General features: G+C 36.1%; 1 protein-coding gene across 2 annotated transcripts in view; it reads right to left on the reverse strand.

The window, feature by feature from the left end:
- LOC106662131 (ecdysone receptor) overlaps positions 1–16892 on the reverse strand; it is a 235418-nt gene that overhangs the window by 190043 nt on the left and 28483 nt on the right. For both annotated transcript variants that reach the window (XM_024225854.1, XM_014385951.2), the window contains exon 2: positions 722–920. The gene's annotated coding sequence lies outside the window, so the exon portion shown is untranslated. The remainder of the gene's footprint in view (positions 1–721; positions 921–16892) is intronic.

Below are 16892 nucleotides of genomic sequence, written 5' to 3' on the forward strand. Positions count from 1 at the left end.
CAAGGACGACACAATTTTCCCTATTGTCATATTGATATTTATTTATTTTTTAAATATGTCAACTCGTTGAGCGCTAATTTTCAGTATTGGGCAGTTTTCATTGTCATGTTTATTTTTAACAAAAATATTAAATTATTATTAATTTTTTGTTTACATGTTTTATTGAGTCGATTGGCCGTAGTGATTTATCAAAGTTGATCGTTTGTCCACAAGATTATTTTTATCGATTCTTTTGATGTCGTTTTATGTTTGATAACTAGTTTTTTGAACGAGCTTTGTGCTTCTGAGTGCCGGTCGTTTTTTCCCCCTGTTTAATAAACCTTGATTCGGTGCGAAATGCCTTGTATTTAAGGGATTCTCTTGATCACCGAATCTATCAACCTTCCCACATTTTGATAACAACAATGAAGAAATGAAGCAATTAAAATAATAAAACTTTGTAAATTCTATTAAAGAATAAATGATTAAATTTTTACTATCAAATAAGCTAGTTAAATTATCCAAATTTTTTCCAATTTAAATATGATAAAAATGGCAAGCTGTGTTCGTCAAAGAACTGAGTTTTTTAATACTCTTCCCTTATATATTACAAATTACAATTGATTGGGAAAACTTGCGTGTTTGATATATTAATTATTAATCAAGGGCCGGGGTGATCCGTATTTCCCTTTTACCTTACCGGACCCACGCCCACGCCCAAAACTTAATTCCGACTCCTTACCTTTAAAATCCAGAGTGAAACGAAGAATCCAGCTCGCTAATCCTTTTAATACCCGTGCACTGTCACTGTCCCACTTGTCTTTTTGATATATTTTTTATTCAACCAAACAGGAAAACGTATTTAAAAAAAAACTTGATTGACCGGGAAAGGGGTATCACTGGTTCTTCAGTCAGAATCGTCTTTCCGCTTCATCACCCGCCTGTAACAAACAAATTATAAACATTTATTAAAAGGCACTAAGAAAAGATTTATTTTAAACCGGAAAAGTTCTAAAATTTATTATTTTAAGGTACAGATGCTTTCAAAGTACTTGATGAATACCTCGATTTTGATGTTCCTCCCAACAAGAAGAAAAAAATCAAATATTTACACATCGTCTTACATTTAGCGTAAACAGTAAAAAATGTGATTAGTGAAAATTAAATTAAGTCGAGATCTTGGATGGTAAAATGTCTTTGGGGAAGTTGGCACGTTTTGCTAAACCTTTGTTAGGAGTGAGCTTAAATTAAGCACGTCTGAGTTCATTTAAAGGCAATTCATCCCTGAATGAATTGAAGGGAGAGGCGAGGAATGTCGGTTTTCTTCTATACCGACAAATCGGTCTGGAAGAAAGTGAAAGCTGGAAGCCGAAACGCCACTTTCACCTGCTTATGTCACCAGGAAGCGGCGTGCTCTTCTTGAACTTGATCCGCCCATATTTTCATCCGGTTGAGTCAAGTGCACCGACTAGCCAGCAGGTTTTTTTGCCAATTTTCACTTAATAAAAATAGACAAACTCGATGTGCAAATAGATACACGACCGTGATGACTAACAAGCCTTTTGGAAAGAAAGGTGTGTTTGGATCAGTGTTGGCCTATCGTCCCTGTTTTGGTCTTGCAGGCGCATTTCGGCTTCTAGTCCTGGATACTTGGCGAAAAGCCGATTAAGCAGACTAAAAAGATCGGAAACGAGCCCGGAGACCTAAGGGAAAATCTCACAAAAGGCAATCTAAATTTTTGAATTGAAAAAACTTTATAAATGGACTAGAGAAAACTCCTGGGCTCAGCCCTTTCATTTTTTTTATATAGATGATTATACAACAAGACGACTGAAAACACAGCGAGGATAGGGCTTGATAACTGAAATTGTTCCATTTTCCCATAGAATCAAGTACGAAGGATTTTCCCCTGCTCAATATTCGTAAGGTTACTTTGGTTGTAAATCGACGCAGTTATATTATAAAATAATGTAAGAGTGAAAGCGTTGGGTGGAAGTAGTTTTAATTTAACTTTCTTTTACATTTATTCATTTTCAATTCAAAACCATTCTGTGCTCTTTGAGGAAGTCTTATTTTAATTCTTGAAAAGTTTCCAGGTAATTAAGGTTCAAAAATGTAAGAAAAATGTAAAAAAAGTTGATTAATATAATTATTATGTTTATTAGGTTAGTTCTTAAATTAAATCAAAGGTTATGCACAATTTTGTGAAAGAACGTTTCATTCTTATCATTTTTGTGTAATATTCAAAGCTTTTGACAATGCCCGTTTGTTAAATTTTAACCCAATTTGTAAAGGAACGGTTTGAGATAGAATAAAAATTTTCAGACGGAAAATTCGCTTTGAAGGTCGTTTTTCAATTTTTTTGCAAATTGCAGCAGAATCGAGGCCGGCTCAAGGCCCAATTGCATAGTTTTTCCGCTGAAACTACTTTTTCCGTCGCGATTGGCGAAAAACCGCGGTCGTTCACCTTTTCCCACCTTGGACGTAATTTTGTGCATCCCCTCGCCCCGAGGGAGAATTGTACTTGCAGGCTGGAGACGAGTTTTCACGTTGCATAAACGGCTGGTTTCCCGGCCGAAAAAAAAAACGGAACACGGACGAAACCCGTTCAGAAAGCTTCACGGTCATCGATTCCGGGTCAGTTCCTGGTGGAGCCCTATTTTTTCACTTTTCTCCCTTAACAAGCTACAGCACACTCTCGAATATACTGTACAAAAATTACCTTTCATAACGTAAATGGCTATAAACACAATTTACTTATAAACATGAGTTTTGCAGAGTGGAGAGGCTTCCAACCGAATACAGCAGAACAAATAATCTCCAGATGCAGTATCTATCTCTGAATTTTGCTAATAATTCCCACGTGAAATGCCCATGAAATAGGAAGTATGGAAATTTCAGGTTTTTACTATTATTTTTCTCATTTCCTGGAATGATTAGGTAAAGTAAAGAAAAACTGGTATAGCAAGCAACTATATTATCTGGGATTGTGTCGTTATCGGTTATCACACACAAACATACCTACTGAAGATGGCGAAATGTCAAAATCCTTGGCTGTCAGAAAAAATCATTATTTTTGCCGTCTATCCGGCCTCTTTGTCTCCCAAATTGTGGTAGATTATTTATTCCTGTGGCACGCTTGAATCCATAAAGAATGCAACGGTCTTCCTATTGGTTTTGTTTTGGACTAAACGTTATATAAAGTTTTGCGTTGTCGTGTTTAGGCGTTAACACGGCGTTCATTTCAGTAAGGTAAAGGTCGCGGGTTCGAATCGAGCAGCACTGCTTTCCGATACCTGGAGGGTTGATACGATCTCTGCAGTTGCGAACCATAATCTGTGGGTTTTATTGGTCTGTTTTCTCCAAGTGGTTTCAGATTCAAGCCGGGTTCAGGAAGGAAACTTACTTAACTTGCTACGACCAAAAATAATTATAATAATTCGTCAACATTTGCATATCGTATATAATTCGTCAATGATTTGTGTTAGCGAATGAAAGAGCTGTTTTCTACTACATACTCATGGTTATAGGCCGTGGTTTTATATATAAAGTGAGAAACCATGAAAATGCTTTCTGACACCCCACAGGGGGTGGCACACCCGAGGTTTAGAGCCGGTAAAAAAACGCCAAACTCCGGTCTCGACGTGAAAATTTCTAAAAATAATCATCGGATAACCGGAAAATGAATGTTTGGTAAACCGTCGGCAAATAAATTCTATAAAAATAGAAAAATCGATACGTTTTCACTCTCAGTGCCTCGAATAAACGGGAAAATTCCTGGGAATGGATTTTCCACTCGTCTAAGCCCTATTTCTCGTGGGCTGAGGGGCAAAACAGGCCCACTCTCGTAAATAGAACATAAATAGAGCATGATGACGGCGAGGGGTGCCACGCCGGTCTCCATGGTTACCTGGCCAACGAAACAAACCAACCGGGTCACCGAGGTCAAAGTCGTCGCCCCCGCCGCCAATTTTACCGCCCCCGCAACAACAGGCGACCTCTGACCTTTGCCAAATCACTTTCAAACGTAGCCTCTTTCTTGTATTGACATTTTTGACTTTCCGCCCTCGGCTCACTTACTCACTTTGAGCTTTTTAAATTTAAACCGGAGGAAAAACAACGATCATCGCACTTCGTCTGATGTCGCCTAAAAATAATTAATTTAGTGTAATAAGATTTCCTTTTGAAGTGGAATTATAAAAGCGGTTACAACCTATTTTAAATCTCGTTTACTTTCATTATATAACTTATAAACAAATTTTTTTTAAAATTTGAGTTTTAATTTTTCTGAGTGTAAATTGATGACCAGGGCAATGATGAAGCTGTTCGCCTTCGGTCGATATCCAATTCCCCTAATGACCCGGTGATTAACGGCGGTCGAGTTGTCGCCCTTCATCGGAAAGTTTTACGACCAGGTTTTTCGCCGAGGCTGAATAAAAGAAGCGAAAAAAAAAATAAATAAACCGAGAGCAGAGAATCGAGCGATTAATTCAAATTGTCCGCTAATTGGAATAGAGTTTCCATACGGACGCGAGGGTTGTCGACCCACGTGAATCAGACAGTCGGACTTTTAAACAAAAGTCACTTTTTTAAAAGGAAAACCGTGTTAACGATTTCATATCTCAGGCGTTTACGTGAAAAGGCGGATGCGTCTCAAGGTTGAATGGTCATGAGCGTTTTTGTGTTGTGAGGTCATGCCGTTTTATTATGCCAAGTAAAATTTACAAAAAAAAACAGGTTTTTGTGTGTGCAGTTTAATGGGTTTCGGCATATTTCCTGGCCATCACCATTAGTCATTTCCTTCAACGTTCATCCCATGACAATTATTGCAACACATTTTAACTGCGGTCTTACAATGTACGACCGACCTAAATTATCACCGATAAACATTACACAATGGACAAGTGACATTGAAAAGATAAACCTAGCTATAAATTTTAATATAATCTTTTCATAGTTTACAATTGAACACAATAAGATGTAAGAAAAACGTCTCTCTACTATAACCCATTCATAGTTCTATCGTATAATCATGTTTTGTATTAATAACTGCATCATTTCTTTAAAAAAAAGTCATACATTTCCAATAGATTCTATGTAAATTGACATTGAAAATTTAGGGCATACTAGAATCCTTCTTCTATTCACAATATATTGCTGATGACGAGCCATCCTGTCATCTCATCCTAAACCTTCAGAGCTAGTCGTAACGCCCAACTCCATTTAAATCGAACTTTGGCGAGTCAACCTGAATACTAATAACAATGGTACCATCCGACCAGTTTTGTAAGTGAGCCAGTTCAGTATCAAAATGATCATATAAGAAAAAATATTATAAAGCTAGGTAAAAAACCCTTTTCAAAATATTACACACTGTTATTTTAGGTTTTTCAATTACTTTAGAGGAAGCTGAAGCTTCCATCGCGCAAAAAGAAAAAGAAGGGATTAATTAAAAGTAAGTGGATTCACAGTTTCAACACTTAACCGATTAGTTTGTGCTTATTTTCTTTCTTCTTCACAGTACTGTGGTTTTATAAGTGAGAACAATAGGTTAATCTATCAAAAGTCTAACAATCCACGAATTTTTTATGAGTTTGCTACATTGTCGAATGCTTGCAGTTTTATTGGACGTGTTCACTAAACGGCATAAATAAACATAATTGTGCAATACAATAAAGTATGAACGACGATCTGTCAAAAAATACATAAGTACCACGATCTTCTTAGTTTTGTTTGAAGGGGCAACGGTCTTCACTAAGATGGTCTGCGGGTATTTTTCATTGTGAGTCCGACGGCGCAAATACATGATATGGACAATAGGCATATCCTTGGATTAAAAAGACCCTGGACCCCGGCTAGGCCTTGTGCAAATTGAGACGGAGTGAAAATGAAGAAAATGGCACAGAGTCGCGCGACTTCTCGACCCAGCAATTTCGTCAATTGTCCCGCGAGGATGGAAAGGTCATGACCTCAATTCAGCCTCCTCCGGCGAAATCGGGCCCCCCTGGCGAATGCCGGCCGATTTTTGTTGTTTTTTTAAATTTCCCATCTCGTTGCAATTGCATTTGGATCGTCGCTGCGAGGCCTTTTTTTCGAAAATAGGTGTGATATAGAATGTTGAAGGATCGAGTGGGATTAGCGGGTGGCGCCGGTGTCCCAGTTCGAGCGGACGCCGCCCCCGCATGGCGCAGCCGCCTCCATCGATCCGCCGACCTAGTTTGCAGCAAGGACACTCCGCCGTCCTGAGGGTCGTTACTCCTCCCTGGACAACAAAAGCAACAACAAAAAAAAAGTCTGCGTAATCACTAAATGTAGTCACCATAGACCCTCCCAACAGCTAATTTTATTATTTTATTACTGTCATCCTCCATAAGAAACTGTCTTTAATTTTTTACCTGACTGAAATAGGTTAAGGTCGAAGGTTTTACCCTTTAAATTTAGACATTGTCAGAACTTCAGTTATTTGGTAATTATATAATTATTACTGACAATTTACCTCTACTAAAAACGTCGTACTAAGTGCCATAATTTTTTGATTTTTATTTAATGTAAATTTTTCACAATTTCACAATTTACGGCGTCTAGGCCTAAATCAAAACTCCAAAATCAGAAGAAACAAACCATCATGTTATAAAGAAAAGAGGAAGTACACATAATCGAATAATATAATTCCATACATACATAGACTTATAAGATGCTTGTATATTAGGTGTGTATGAGTATGTGAAAACTCCCAGGAGGTGTTTACACACATCTTAATTATAGATTATTCTGTTTGTTGTTTTTATTAAGATTATTTTTTTATATATTATATACAGTCTTGAAGAAGGAAGCCCAAATAGTTCCCGTCGTGTCATTTTTAAATAAATAAAAAGGTTGAAGCAGTTCATGATTTCTTTATCAATCCGAATATTAACTTACGATTTATTTATAATAATATTATACGATACAACAGGGTAATTTTTTTGCCATTTTATCACCAGATCGCCTCATCAATGTGTTCAATGTTTTTATTGGTGATTCACTACTCTAGGACAAATTTAGTCGCTTCTACACGTCAAATTCAACAAAAAACGTTCTTATGGACCATGATCCGAATCTCAACCCTTTCACAGATTTTAACATTTTATGTTTTTTGACTATCTACTCGTAGCTCTTGAACTATTCATTTTTGGGGAAATAATAAAAAAGTTGAAAAGAGCCTTAAATTTCCTTTAAGAAAGCATCCTTCAAGAACTTTCACTTTAATTTTTGGTAAAAACGCAAACACTAAATATTTCAAAAAATGTTAAATTGAAAATTTGAAAAAACTAAATTTTCAACCACGTTGGAAAAATTCATGGTAAAGCTTGGCAACTTTTATAACAACTTTTTCGTTTAATCAGCTTTCTGGTGGTATAACCATTTGGTTAATTATACCGAACCAAAATGTAAAACTTTTATGTTAAGTGGGAAAAAGTGGGATGGTGTGAAAAAAGGGGAGTTAAACTAGTAATTTACCTTTTTATCCTAGACCAAATTTATTTCCCTATTTAAATTAATACAAAAGCACAAAACAAAGAAAAATCAAACAAAACCCATGAAAAAGAAACAATAAAGGGGGCGTCGGTGGCCGCAACCGTTAAGCGTAGACACGGCGTTCGTCACTGTAAGGTAAAGGTCCCGGGTTCGAATCCAGCGGCCCTGCATTCGAACCCGACGTACTTACAAATGGGCTTTTTTCAAAAACACCGGCACCCTGAGCGTTTATACGACCTCTGCTGGTGCGAACCCTCGTAAAAAAAAGAAATAAATAAAAACGTTTGAAGAGGTTTTTTTTTTTTTTTTTTTTTTTAAATTTCGTCCTTATTAGAGAAATTAAACAGTCCAATGGTTTAATATCGTGGATATCGTATAAAATTTTGTTATATTGAGTTATGAATTTTTAAGCAGAATAAAATACAGGTTATTGGAGAAAAAATGGCCCCAGCTTATCGAGTCCAAAAAAAAGACTATTTGAATTGCTTTTTAGAAATAAAAGATTTTTTAGACCTAGGTTACAGGTATCGTTTTTGGTTTTTGGATGTTTTTATAAAAAAAAAAAAAAAAAAAAAAAAAAACGAAGAAAAAGCAATACAGAAGTTGTAACACCCAGCTGTAACCTAATCAAAAGTATACCCAAAAAAGAAAAATTCAAAGTAATTTTTTTGCATTGGTTGTTCACTATGTTTATCCTCTTTGTGTGTTTTATGTGTTTTTTCTTTTGGATCCTTTGGAAATTAAAGTTCTTTTCAATGTTTTTTTTTGGATTTCCAAAAATATGAATAGTTGAAGAGCTCCAAGTAGATTTATCTCGAAAACGGTAGATAGTTGGGGGGGGGGACAACAAAAAATATGAATGGACATGGTTCTTTCGATTTTTTTTAAAATTTGAAGTGTAGAAGCTCGTGACAAATTTTGTCGTACGAGAAGTGCACCACCCTTTGAAGGGAACTTAAATGAATATTAAGTTAAGAGATAAGCCCTTGTGTTTGAAGTTTCGTTTCGAAAGTAAAGGAAGTCGTTGAAATACACGTGTCGCTCTTCTTTCGTGCGTGAGGACTTGGAAAAATGAAAATTTATTATCGACCAAACAACTTAACAGGTTTACATTGTGTAGAGCGACCTGTACCAGCAACAGCAACGATACTCACGATGTTCAATATATCACTGAATTTTTAGAAAAACACAAACAGGGGTTTTGCTCGAAGCCAGCAGGATGCAGATAGAGCGGGCATGGTGTAGGATATAACCGATAGGCAGATTGTCACTTCCTTTCGAGCTCATCATAGTTCTAGTTATGCGTCCTTGCTCCCGTTATTAAAGATGATCCCGTTTTAAGGTCGTTGGAATCCAATTTTCAGGAGGAAAGGGCCTAGACCGCAATCATTCTACCATCGTTAAACGAATTCAGTCGACGTGGGAGGCGGGGCGGCGCTGAATATTTACGAACGGACCAGGTCGATACAAACAGTCTAATTGAAGCTGGTTCCCTTCTCAAATTGCAAATTGTCCCAGGCCCGAGGCAGTCAGCACGACGGATGGGATTCAGAGGTAATTCTCTCAGCACAACTCGACAAGTCCTAACACCTCTCAAATAATCAATGGTCAATGCAATGTACCAGTCCTGAGTACAATGTTTAAGGCATTACGGATAAAACTTTAATTTATGACCATTTTGCGATAACCGCCACCCTATTGAGGTCGTTCCAATTCAAACTGTCGCTTTTAATCGGGTTGATTTTAATCTCATTTGGTGCAAAATGCAAATACTTGCCCTTATTGGTGCGAGTATTGATCGTTTTATCTAATAAAGATCTTTCACGAGGTATTTTTGCACAAGTTTAGCTTAAACGGTTAAATATTGCAATGGTATCTTAATAAAAATAACCAACAAATTAAAACGATAATAAAATTCTCACAAAACCCAAAAATAATTTACAACTCTAATCTTAATTTTTCATTTTTAATTAGACATAAATTTTGCTTTCAGTAGAGATCATAGTAGTCTTCGACTATTGAAATCAATCAGCTATGATTTTCAACTATTCAGACCTATCAGATCATTATTATTATTATTATTTGTTATTAAATTAACATTGAAACATCATGGAGCCAATCAAATATTAAATAGTCAATAAAATTTTAATCTTCGATTTGTTTCAGAGGGTCATGAAGTGGAGAAGTACTTGATTTCTGCTACTTAACAACCAATTAACGAATTTCATTAACCCCAATTCAATTAATGTTATTCTTCAATTTGCAAAGTACAATCTGCCAGATTTGTATCAAATCATCACTGTCCAAATTTAAACACGATCCATTTTATTAAAATTACTTGATTGCTGACTTGAAATTTTGTATTAACAATTATAGACGAGATATATGAACTTGAAAGAAAACGCTATTTTTTCATGAAGACATCGAGAAAAATGCCGTTCATCACGACTTAAGAACTAATAATGATAATTTACAAGGTTAGCGTCTGGAGAATAAACGTAATTTATTAGCGAGAATGATGTGGGACTGACCTAGCTTAGCGTGAAATGAAGGGGTTGTTTAAACCCACCCCGAGAAAATAGGGGACTGAATGTGACCAAACGTCTATGTTTGTATCCGGTGTTGTGTTTATGTTAATTTATTTAAATAAATGTAATTATAATAATATTATTATAATAAATTATAATTTATTAATAAAGAAGAAAGGGGTGGTGTAACACTGCTACGAGAAATATAAAGTCCTCTGGGGTGAGCGACATCTAGAGAGTAAAAGTAAGTTATTAGCGAGAATGGGGTGGGTTCGACCCCGCCCCGAAGAATATCGAGTACTCTGAGGGAGTTAAAGTGGCCAGACTTATATGTTTGTATAGGGTGGTGATGTATAAATATGTATTGTATGTTTTGTGTCTATTCTATAGTCGACAACCTGAAGTACAAATGATACTCCAGCATTTTATGTTAGCGGTTTAGTTTTCATACAAAAGTAGAGAATCAATAACAGATCGGGCGTAAATGGCTGCAGGTTGAAAAACTACGCATGAAAGCTATCGTTTATCTGCCCCAAAATTCGCACATATTGATTTGTAATATTGAAACGTAAGGTTTAACTCATAATGATATTAAGAATGGATTTTAGAGTGAATGAGACAGAATAACCGTCAATTCTATATCAGAAATACTTAGTGTGCATTTTCATGTAGGAAAAGGTTGAATTTCATTATAATCATTTGTCATTTTATTTTAGAGGATTAGCAGAAAAGCTGTGCGATTTAGAAAAGTAGATGTCGACGAAATGCCTCTTGTGTGAGTTTCTCAATGGTTTGGACTAAAAGTCGAAATTTGTGGAGGTAAAACTGATACCAATTGGATTCTCGAACTTCTTATCAATTTCCAAATAGTAGCATACCTTTTATTTTCTATTTTTAAACTTGTATCAGACATCAGATTAGAAATTATAATTTGTCTTCTTAAACAAACAGTACACTTTAAATTTAACTCTATCATATTTGAATCGCCTAATATAGTGACAAAAGCTTCAGTTTTACCGAGCGGTTTTGAGGAGTTGGGCAATATGCTCTTTTACATTTGGAAATGCCAAGGTGTTCAAAACTTTTGAAAGTTGACCAAAATCAAGAGTCGACCCCGCACTTGTTTTTCGACGATTTACTTTCGGCGAGTAGCACAGTTATTTGGTTAAAAGTTAAATAACTCATCTTTCTGGGACCGCAAGGTAGAAAGTTCTGAGGAAAAGGAAGTCTTGAAAGTCAATAGTAATCAGACCGAAAACTGTATTTTCCTGATAAACAAATTGTCTCGTTTACAAACCCGCAAGAAACGTTTAAATATTATTAAATTTAGCATTATTTTATTATTTTGGTTGTGCGACCCTGGAGACGGTTAGGGGAGGAAGTTTGGGGTCAACCGCCCTCGCCGCCCCAACGGGAGGATGATGGACGAGGGAGCCCCCCACGGCTCCAGATCCGGCTAACCCGGTCACCGGCCGACCTACATTTTTTCATCCTTAATTAATTCGACGCAGCGTCCCTTCATCTTCCCGCGCGTGCATTGGGATGGAACTGTTTTTTTATTATTTTATTTTTACCCATTTAAACGGCCTAGATCTGAATGTGAAAGACTTGTAAATTCAAAAATCACCTATTAAAGCGAAGGACCTATTTTGATATTTTACTTAAGAATAATTTGTTCTCTGATCCTTATACAGTATTAAAATTTATTTTACATGTAACGCCGAGGGGACAAATTATAAATTAATACGTATAAAGTCGGTATTTCATATTTTCTAAGGCTTGCCGCAGATTGTGACAAACATGGTAACTGGATTGGAATACATCAGATTACAATAATAATTTTCTATTTCCATATTTTTTTCCACTTCCGGAAGCACAGTTCTATCACAGTGTGCTGCTAGATAGGCAAGTATAGCAGCGACGGTAAATGCAGACCACAGACAGGATGATAACGAGCATAGAACAGAAGGCACTAGGTAGCTGTTACCTTTTTTTTTAATGTTATTTATGATTTATCTGAACAAAACGTTTTTATATTTTTAATGCTTCTGCGAGCGAAGTTCTAGCACAGACTGCTGCTAGATAGGCAAGTATAGCAGCGACGGTAAGGAAAGACTACAGGCAGGATGATAACGAGCATAGAACAGGAGGCACTACGTAGCTGTTACCTTTTTTAATGTTATTTATGATTTATCTGAACAAAACGTTTTTATATTTTTAATGCTTCTGCGAGCGAAGTTCTAGAACAGACTGCTGCTAGATAGGCAAGTATAGCAGCGACGGTAAGTACAGACTACAGACAGGATGATAACGAGCATAAAACAGGAGGCACTAGGTAGCTGTTACCTGTTTTTAATGTTATTTATGATTTATCTGAACAAAACGTTTTTATATTTTTAATGCTTCTGCGAGCGAAGTTCTAGCACAGTGTGCTGCTAGATAGGCAAGTATAGCAGCCACGGTAAGTAAATACCACAGACAGGATGGTAACGAGACAAGAACAAGTGGCACAAGGTAGCGGTTACCTTTTTTCATTTGTAATGATTCATCCGAACTAAGCATTTCTATGTTTTTTCTACTTCCGCAAGCACTGTTTGCTGCCTGATAGGCAAGTATAGCAGCGACAGTAAATACAGACCACTGACACAGGTTAGAAAAGAGACAAGAACATGTGGCACCAGGTAGCTGTTACCTTTTTTCGTTTCTAATGATTCTTCCGGAACTAAACATTTCTATGTTTTTTTTTTACTTCCGCAAGCACAATGTGCTGCGTAACAAAACATTTCTATATTTTTCTACTTCTCCGAGGAAAGTTCTAGCACAATGTGCTGTTAGATAGGCAAGTACAGCAGCGACGGTGAGTACAGACTATAGACACAGGTTAGTAATTAAATAGTAAATAATTCTTAAAATTGTTCATAATTACGCTCTTTAGAGATAATTCAATACAACATAAACTCCAAATAGAAATATTGATTCATCATGCACATAGCAAGTGAAGAAAATAGTGAAACTTCTTAAAAATGTTTTCTGGAGTATATCCATTTTTTTGTATTTTTTAAATTTAATTTTTGGGTTGCTTTGCGTACACATTCAGTAGTGCCAAAGAATGCTTTCTGTTCGGTAAATATTTTATTCAAACTGTAGGTAAAAGTAATCAAGTTTTTGATGAAGGAAAAACTAACAAAAAGAAGTTTTCGCCGTCGGTCTTGTCAAATATTCTTCAGATGGTGACACATGAAAAACCAACCCGCTTAAGATCCCCATAAATACGCCGAAGAACTTGCTGAACTTCTTGGCATTGCTAAAAGAACACTTGAACTGCCAAATACTTGAAATTAACCGGAAAAGTCCAAAAGCTCGATACGTGGGTCACGCGTGAATGAACGACCGCGGCCGAAGTCAAGAGATTGACTGAAGATCCGGTTGCACGTCAAAACAATGAGCAATTTTTTGGTCAAATGCCGCCCAAAAATAGATCTGGTATGACAATGTTCGCCTATCAAGCCAAATGTTAGATCATGATGACGTCAAAACTGGTTGGGGATTTGGCATTTCTCTTTTCTACCTAGGAGAAATCATTGTTGATCATTCGATCTGTCTATTCTCGTTGGATGGGATTGACAGACGCGTTTTGTCATCATCTTTAATCAACAGGAGGAAATCACGTTTTAGGGGAAATCTATCAACTACAGCCAATGAAGTTCTACGTAATGCTTGACTATTCCCTGCTGATAACAATTTTTGACAAACTTTGGAAACATTTTTAGAAAAATCTCCGCAAATAGTTGCAAAATAGCGAAAATGTGTAAAAAATATAATCTCTGTATTAGAATGTCAATGTACATCGCATTTTTTTTTAAATATAAACATATGTTCATGCTTATATCTCTCATAAATTCTCTAATTTTTCTTCGGTCATTCTTTGTTCAACGTATTTCGAAGAAATTTCGCAACAATTGTTCCGAACGGAACAAAACGATCTGATGTTTGACAAATCGCTTTATTAAAGAAAACAAAGGACGTACGCTCTATTATCCAGACCAATGGCCGCAAAGTGTAAATAGAGTAGAGTCAAGGTTGAATCCTAGCGGATCCGAGTGCTTCTGATTGTTTTGGAAAATTAATCGAAGCTATTGTATCACGGCAATTTTCATCATTAAGCTCTATTTGAAAAATTGATTTTCCTATGCAAAGCACTAACAAAAATCACATTGTTAATCTTTCTAAAACGTTTCTTTGGTAAAAAAGCCTGGGAAATATTTTTTTTCTTTTCAATACTTTTATAAAATAGACAAATTAAAAACTTGCCGAATTAAATTCAAAATTAAGAATATAAATGTGTTTCATATTAATCGAGTAGGATTTGGGAGAAATCGTCCATTCAAGAAAATGGATAAATAAATTAACGAAAGGTTGCCTGAGGACTAATTTTTGTAACATCAGGTATTTTGTATATATTGTATAGATATCTTTTAGGTATACTGTATAGATTATGCTTAGATCTCTCTGTCTTGTTAGATGTGTTCATGTATGTTATGGGATTTGATGGGGCGGTGGTAGAGAGAGAGAGAGAGATAAAGATAAAGATGGAGATAGATAGATGAAAAGATACATAGATGCATAGATAGATAGATAGGTAGGTAGATAGATAGTTTAGATAGATAGATAGATCGATAGATAGATAGATAGATAGATAGATAGATAGAGATAGATATATATATATATATATATATATAGAGAGAGAGAGAGAGAGAGAGAGATGGATATCTCGGAGAGGCGATCATTCGCAGGATTGGCTTTCCTTCCGAATCCGTCATTGAGGAGATAAAAAAAAGTAATCCAGGTCTTCACATTTCATACAATAAATGTGTGGTATTTAGTGACTGTTCAATACAAAGTATATTAATTGCTTAAAATGCACGAAGACGGTGTTAAGCCAGATTCCCTTCCAACGTTAGCTCACTCCACAAAAATTAAGTTCTCCTGACTCGTTACCAACTGATCAGTGACTCAATCGTACACACCTACTGACTACTCTGTACTCATGTCTACTGATTAGTGACTACCCTTTCGGTAGCACCTACCGTTTTCAAACCTCCGCAGAAATCTCAACGTGAGGCTTTCTTCCCCGTAGCAGCTTCTACCCTCTGGCTTAGCCGATTTATATTTCTTGCGTGAGATTCTAATCGTTCACAGTTAATTCAATAATCTTTACAAATTTAATTATTAATTAGTGACACAACGAATAAGCTATACAAAAATCTCGTGTTTTTAAATAACCAAACAATTATTGACCGCAGCGTGGATTTACCGAAAGTTTGAATATAAAACCAAATTAAGACTACAATAAAACGTCATTCAATCAAATCTCATTTTTCTGATTAACAAATCTTTTAATACAAGTTAATTCTTCCAGAAAAGGTTTGCTTCTTTCAATAAATTTCTTCTCACGGCATTAATACAATTAACTTACTTGACAAAAATTATTTTCTTCATTTCCGGTCAAAGAATATCATGTCGCGTAATTTATTTCCATGAAAGATCAATATTTTCAATGGTTTTCATTATATTAAACAATTTCCACCATTTTTTCATTGACTGATTGTCCGAAATTGTTTCAAGAACTACTTGGCCGAATATGCTTTGCTTGTTAAATTCAATATGTTATCCTAACTCCATTAGATTTCGCGATCGGATTGACCAAATAACTTCTTTCAATTAATATGTTTACTTCATATTATTCCCAATTAAAAATACATCGGCTATCTGGATCTGAACCTAGGACCTTTAACGTGGCAAATGCGATCGAGCGCCTAACCACTTGACCATCTCGTCCCCGATTAGCCATATAATCATAAAGTAAGGTTTTGGTTGAAATAAAAAACCAGTGTGACGAGCGGGACTCGAACCCACGATTTCGGCTAAATACGCCGCTCCTCTACCACTTGAGCTATAGTGACTTCGATCCACTCGGACACCAACTTCCCATCTCAACCCACCTTTCGAATTTTCCCTCATTTTTGCCATTTTTCAAATGTCGTGTAATCTATTTAATTCTCGGCGAGAAATAAAATGGCCACGGAGAGCTTTAGTGAAAATATACTTCATTTTACTTATTAAATCCATTGAATTTTGTGGTCCGATTGACCAAATAAGTTTTTTCAATTAATTAATCTTTATGTAAGGTAATGGTTGAAATAAAAACGCCAGGGCCACGTGCGGGATTCGAACCCACGACCTAAATACGCCGCTGCTCTACCACTGTGTTATCATAACATTTATTATTATATTTATTTATGGTTAAGCAATTATTAATATAATTAATATTCAATTAATTATTTTGTCAAGATAGCTCAGACGGTTAGAGCAGCGGCTTCGAAGGTCGTGGGTTCAATGCCGCTCGTGGCCCTGGCTTTTTTATTTCAATCATTACTTTACATAAAGATTAATTAATTGAAATAATTAATATGGTAAATTATGACCGCTAAACATATATGGATTAATATAATTAATATTTTCTTTACAATAAAAAATCGCGTTAAAGCGAATTCGCGTTATGTCGGGTCGTGTTAAACGGGGTATGACCGTACTGGAAATAAGGACGGCTTCATTTTAATGTCTGAAAAATGAATGACCGTATCACGGTTTCGAATGAATGACGAATCAACTAGTGAAATTAAGTCGGCCGAGGACAAGGGATTCACCGTTATCTTATCGGCCGAGGTTTTGAATTTGACACCATATTCACATCGCCGACCTAGGTCAATTGGATGTGTCGTCCGTACGTCTCGATTTGTTTGGATTGGAGCAAGTTGAACAACCCCGGCAAACGAATTTAGCCTCGCCGAGCGGAAAAATACTTTC

Source organism: Cimex lectularius, unplaced genomic scaffold, assembly GCF_000648675.2.
Source record: "Cimex lectularius strain Harlan isolate CLEC.00 unplaced genomic scaffold, Clec_2.1 scaffold3, whole genome shotgun sequence".
Taxonomy (NCBI): Eukaryota; Metazoa; Arthropoda; class Insecta; order Hemiptera; family Cimicidae; genus Cimex; species Cimex lectularius.